Raw genomic sequence first — 7,037 nt, 5'->3', positions numbered from 1 at the left:
GACAAGGGACAACATGATAGTGATTATCCTGTTCTGACCCAGTTTGACAGAGGGACAACATGATATGAGTTATCCTGGTTCTGACCAGTTTGACAGAGGGACAACATGATATGAGTTATCCTAGTTCTGACCCAGTTTGACAGAGGGACAACATGATATGAGTTATCCTAGTTCTGACCCAGTGACCGAGGGGACAACATGATATGAGTTAACCTGGTTCTGACCAAGTTAGACAGTGGGACAACATGATATGAGTTATCCTGGTTCTGACCAAGTTAGACAGTGGGACAACATGATATGAGTTAAACTGGTTCTGACCTGGACATCTTGATCTGCCAGTAGCTCTTCAGGGTAACAGGGTTCCAGTTGATGGGTCCACTGTAGTAGAGCGCCTCGTCCATCCCTCCTAGCAGCAACTCTCCCCCTGGGTCTCTTGGCATCTTACCTCTGGAGGCAGAAGCAATCAAATTACGACGGGTAAATGGATCAATTCTGCTCCTCTAGATCAGTAGGGGAGAGTGGGAGAAGTGGAGACAACGAGGCACGTTGAGACACACTTGTTTCTAGGAAACCATAGACGAAATGTATAATTTGAACAAATATTTAAAAATGAGGCCAACATTTCACGGAGTCTGTGAAGGAAGATCCCACATTGAAAAAGTGGTAAGCAAGATAGGTCCAAAAAACTGTTTTCACAAAGTTATTTGTTGTAGAGTTTTCATGGTGCTTGTTTCCAAACCAAAGTAGACCGTGTTCCGATTGTTCTATACATTAGTTGAGGTCTCCAAAAGCTGCAATATGAGGTCCTAAACCTGGCATGAAAGTGCATCCTTGTAGCTGTGTGGGGCTAAATAGTTCAAAAGGTTTGCCTTGATGTAAGTTGAGCCAATGGCCATGGGGTAAGTTGAGCCAATGCCATGGGTAAGTTGAGCCAATGGCCATGGAGTAAGTTGAGCCAATGGTAAGTTGAGCCAATGGCCATGGGGTAAGTTGAGCCAATGGCAAGTTGAGCAGGCATAATGCAAGGCATTATCACAGGTTTATGAGTAACAACAGAGCCTGGGCTGTTTAAAATTACAAAGTGTTTGTTAGGTGTTAAGCCTGTGTTAAAAGATGCTTAAAATTATTAAAAGACACAAAAAAAAGTGATTGTCTTGAATTGTGTTTGGCAAATAAAGTAAGACATGATTTTTTATATTTAATTCATAGAGAAATTCTGCTTTATTTTAATTTTATTTTTCCTTTATTTAACTAGGCAAGTAAGTTAAGAACTAATTCTTATTTTCAATGACGGCCTAGTAACAGTGGATTAACTGCCTTGTTCAGGGGCAGCGTGTTGGTTTAATCCCTGAGTCGACTAGGTATTTACCATCATCATCAATAACAACATCATGATGGGTAGACAGACAGATATACCTGTGGTCTTGGGTAGTGTATTTACCATCATCATCATCAATAACAACATCATGATGGGTAGACAGACAGATATATCTTGTGGTCCTGGGTAGTGTATTTACCATCATCATCAATAACAACATCATGATGGGTAGACAGACAGACAGATATACTCTGTGGTCCTGGTAGTGTATTTACCATCATATCATCATCATCATCATCATCAATAACAACATCATGATGGGTAGACAGACAGACAGATATACTCTGTGGTCTCGGTAGTGTATTACCATCATCATCATCATCATCATCATCAATAACAACATCATGATGGGTAGACAGACAGATATACTCTGTGGTTCTGGGTAGTGTATTTCACATCATCATCAATAAATCATCATCAATAACACATCATGATGGGTAGACAGACAGATATACTCTGTGATTCTGGGTAGTGTATTTACCACCATCATCATCATCATCATCATCAATAACAACATCATGATGGGTAGACAGACAGATATACTCTGTGGTCCTGGGTAGTGTATTTACCACCATCATCAATAACAACATCATGATGGGTAGACAGACAGATATACTCTGTGGTCCTGGGTAGTGTATTTACCATCATCATCATCATCATCATCATCATCAATAACAACATCATGATGGGTAGACAGACATATATACTCTGTGGTCCTGGGTAGTGTATATGTGTTCTGTACCTACTTGCTGAGGTAGAAGGAGAAGATGGGTTGGTCCACAGACTTCTTGTTCATGATGCTGTCGAAAACGGGTGTCCCCAGTTCCTCAGCCAGGGAGGGGTACCCCAAACCCAGCACCCCGTCAAACTAGCCATGACGAAGACAAAACTGGCTCGTACACCGACTCTCCAAACTCCTGGTTTTGCACCGTCATCGGGCCTATCTGGACAACCACAGGGACGTGTCAGGAGTATGAATTACTGTGTATATGCAAAGGCCTTTCAGGAATCTTACATGTCATCCCACACCTGGTTCACTTGTTAACGTTGCAGTGTATATGTGTTGCTGTAATACTAGTCAACGACTCAAACCTTTCAAAACATTTACACCTTTTTAAAGAACACAAAGTAACAGTAAACAATGTCGTCCCCCACAAATGATGCAGCCCCCCCCCCCCCCCCCTTCTATGGCAAGACCCATCATCCACCCAAGTTGAGTTAAAATAGTGCCAGTGCTGTCAGAGACATCGCATATGAGACTAATGTATGATGGGAGACAGATCCACAGTCATCCCCCGATTTCATCGTGGGGGACAATGATATACACCAATATGAAATCATATGTGTTTAATATAACATATTAGACAATCCCCACTAGAAGCTGAGCTGACAGAAACTACACTCCAATTCATTGGGAACGTGGGCAGTACAGGATAGGAGTTAGAATATTTGTTACCTTGAGGATTTCCCTGCCCATGATGCCCAGCATGTGTCCCTTGCCATAGTGGATGCCAAACAATCCTGCCGTCGTGGTTGAACGTACTGGACTCAAAGGCCTTGAACTTGCGGTGCATGCCTGGAAGAGAGAGAGAGTGAGGGAGAGGAGAGAGAGAGGAGGACAGAGGATAGAGGGAGGAACGGAGTGGGAGGGAGGGAGGGATAGAGGAGGAGGGAGTGGGATGGGAGAGAAGGGAGAGAGAGAGAGACAGAGGGATAGAGGAGGAAGGGAGGGAGGGAGGGATAGAGGGAGGAAGGGAGTGGGAGGGAGGGAGGGAGGGAGGGATAGAGGGAGGAAGGGAGTGGGAGGGAGGGAGGGAGGGTGGAACACAGTGACCTATAGAGGCTAGTTTGCTCTTGTCTGTGTCACACAGTCATCAGATAAACACTGACTCTAGATAAACAGGAATACATTAGTCTGTTTGGAACAGATTCTAAAAAGATAGTACGGAGAAGGTAAATCTGTTTTATAGTGTGATCCAGTCCCAAAAAACAGATTGGATTAAGCACAGAAATACAAATGTCCGTTTACCCGTAAGTACATGTCACATGACCATAATACATCTTGCTCTTTGGTACCATTCAGATAAACATGATTGTTGTAAAATAGTTATTTTGTCCCCTAGCTGTGTTCTGAAGTCTCACCACAGGCCTCTGAGACGCAGTAAGAGGATGGGACCCACAGGTCAGACGATCCTGTATCAAACACTACGGTGAAGTTCTGTTCCGGGGTACCCAGGCTGATCAGTCCATAGTACTGGGCCTGGACAATCACACACAGGGAATACAATGACATGTGTCCATTCATGTATTCTGAAATCTATACAGTGTGTTGATCAACTCTTCAGAAATGTACAGGTCTGACCTCAACACAGTGACTATATAAAAGTACCACAGGTGTTTTGATGTTTTTCAATATACTGAACTGATGCCTGGTTTCTTCTTCTCTCCATATAATACACCAGATACCACAGCCCTTGGTAGYGAACCAGCASTTATRACAGTTCAATACAGTTATTCACTTCCATTCAGTCCCACTTACATCCATGAAGTTGTAGAGCCTCTCGCTGCTCTTACCCAGCCTGAGAGAGGGGATGCCAGGGGGGTAACARTGGGCGTACCTCCGGTTGAACATATCAGGCTGGTGGTCCCTCATGAAGTCCTCCAGGCGATTYGAGGCTCTCAGCTGAGTACGCACAGAGAGCATCCGACGCAGGGGGATCCTGGGCCGAACACACTCAGGTTGGTGGCCATACTGAGCTAGTTTAGATACAGTACACTTGGAGATGCTTCAATAAGGACCAGAAAGTCACTTTTTCATCCACCAGCAAGTCAGACTTTAAGCTGCTGAAGGAAACGTGTCGCCTATTGAAAGCCTCCTTCATTCCTCACTTCCTTTTTATTGTGATTCTAATCAGGGTCGGGACGGATTATATATTTTTTCGGGGTTGGGGGCCCCTGGGAACGTGCCCGTTCTGTAATCCGACCCTGATTCTCACGCATTACCAAAAATATTCAAGTAGGGCAAAAACATTTTTCAAGTATCTTGAAAGTTTTTCAAACAAAGGCCAAATGTGAACATTCTGTCAGTTCTTACCTGATCAGCCCATGTGCAGTCCAGGAACAGCAGATCAGGGTCCACACAGCCCACCTCATCCTGACTGGTAGTGTCGGTCAGTGGCTGCAGACCAGACGCTCACTGAACACAGGCTGTAGATACAACAGACTGACTGGTAGTGTTGGTCAGTGGCTGCAGACCAGACGCTCACTGAACACAGGCTGTAGATACAACAGACTGACTGGTAGTGTTGGTCAGTGGCTGCAGACCAGACGCTCACTGAACACAGGCTGTAGATACAACAGACTGACTGGTAGTGTTGGTCAGTGGCTGCAGACCAGACMCTCACTGAACACAGGCTGTAGATACAACAGACTGACTGGTAGTGTTGGTCAGTGGCTGCAGACCAGACYCTCACTGAACACAGGCTGTYAATACAACAGACTGGCTGTCATTCAGCACTGAAGAGGAAAGGTAGGAGGTGAAAATGGGTGGATCTCATTTCCTTGAGTCCTCACGCCCTCTCTTCATGCCTCCTCTGATTTCTCATTCAATGGGTTTGGAGGAGGTGACGAGTCAGAAAAATGCAATTGATATTCTCCAATGGACTTCTGATGCCAGTAAAACCAGCCCTAACACAGCATATCTCTTCAGGGGAAATTACAGTAAAACTATGAGGATCTATATAACGTTTGATTGATGCCTTCTTGAATGCGTTCAAGTGGATATTGCACTTCCTTGATTCTGGGTATTTGAGATTGCTGGATTCCCAATATACATAAACCCCACCCCCATATTAGTATAAACATCTATCCGGATACTTTTACCAGACTCTGAGGTTGAGGTGACCGAGGCCTGCTAATGGTGTTCACATTAGGTAAATACCCGTGTTTACTAGAGATCAGAGTCAATCAGGTGACAACACAAAGCAGCTTGGGTAGTACAATGTGCACAGATGGGATTTAGATGTCAAAGTCAAAAGCATGAGTCTTCTTGTCATGGTGTTGTTAAAAATAGAGTCATATTCTTAACGTTATATTAGTACATCTATATCCTTAATATGTTATAGTACATTTGGGCTTCCGGGTGGCGGTCCAAGTGCATCTCAGTGCAACAGGTGTCACTACAGTCCATGGTTCGTATCCAGGCTGTATCACATCTGGCCGTGATTGGGAGTCCCATAGGGCCAGCGTCGTCCAGGTTTGGTCGCCATTGTAAATAACAGTTCTTAATTAACTGACTTACCTTGTTAAATAAAGGTTAAATAAAAAATACATCTATATCCTTAATATGTTACATCAATACAATTAATGTGTTATAGTATATCAATATTCTTCATATTTTATAGTAGTACATCAATGTTATAGTAGTACATCTATATGTTATAGTACTACATCAATATGTTATAGTAGTACATCTATATGTTATAGTAGTACATCAATATGTTTATAGTAGGTACAGTCGAATATGTTTATAGTACTACATCAATATTTTGTTACATAGTACATCAATATGTTATAGTAGTTTAATCAATGTTATATGTTATAGTAAGTACATCAATCATGTTATAGTACATCAAATATGTTATAAGTAGTACATCAATATGTTATAGTACATCAATATGTTATAGTAGTACATCAATATGTTATAATATGTAGTAGCATCTATATGTCTAATAGTAGTAGACATCAATATGTTATAGGTATACATCAAATATGTTATAGTAGTACATCAATATGTTATAGTACATCAATATGTTATAGTAGTACATCATAATGTTATAGTATATCATATGTTATAGTACATATTGTTATAGTAGTACACAATCTATATGTTATAGTAGTACATCAATATGTTATAGTAAATAATCTATGTTATAGTAGTACACTCTATATGTTAATAAGTAGTAGCATCAATCATGTTATAGTAGTACATCAAATATGTTATAGTAGTTACATCTATATGTTATAGTAGTTTAATATGTAATAGTCATCATATGTTATAGTAGTACATTCAATATGTTATAGTAGTACATCAATATGTTATAGTAGCATCATATTAGTATACATCATAGTACATCAATATGTTATAGTAACTCATATGTTTAGTAGTACAGTCCATATGTTATAGTAGTACTATCATATGTTATAGTAGTACATCAATATGTTATAGGTACATCAATATTTATAGTATGACATCAATATGTTATAGTAGTAATCATATGTTATAGTACATCTATATGTTACCTGATTGTACATCTATATGTTATAGTAGTACATCTATATGTTATAGTAGTACATCTATATGTTATAGTAGTACATCTATATGTTATGTAGTACATCAATATGTTATAGAGTAATCAATATGTTATAGTAGTACATCTATATGTTAATAGTAAGTACATCAATATGTTATATGTACATCAATATGTTTATAAGGTAGGTACATCTATATGTTTTATAGTAAGTACATCAATATGTTATAGTACATCAATATGTTTATATGTAGTACATCAATATGTTATGTATACATCAATATGTTTTATAAGTATACATCAATATGTTTAGTAGTACATCAATATGTTATAAAGTAGTTACACTCATA

The 7,037-nt window shown here is 40.2% G+C and overlaps 1 pseudogene; it reads right to left on the bottom strand.

Moving 5' to 3' along the window:
• LOC112076999 (cathepsin D-like) overlaps positions 1-4,531 on the bottom strand; it is a 7,333-nt pseudogene extending 2,802 nt beyond the window's left edge.
• Positions 4,532-7,037: the final 2,506 nt, after the last annotated feature.

Source organism: Salvelinus sp. IW2-2015, unplaced genomic scaffold (assembly GCF_002910315.2).
Source record: "Salvelinus sp. IW2-2015 unplaced genomic scaffold, ASM291031v2 Un_scaffold4188, whole genome shotgun sequence".
In the NCBI taxonomy this organism is placed as follows: Eukaryota; Metazoa; Chordata; class Actinopteri; order Salmoniformes; family Salmonidae; genus Salvelinus; species Salvelinus sp. IW2-2015.
The sequence above is the reverse complement of the archived record's forward strand: the minus strand, read 5'-3'. Positions and strand labels throughout refer to the sequence as shown.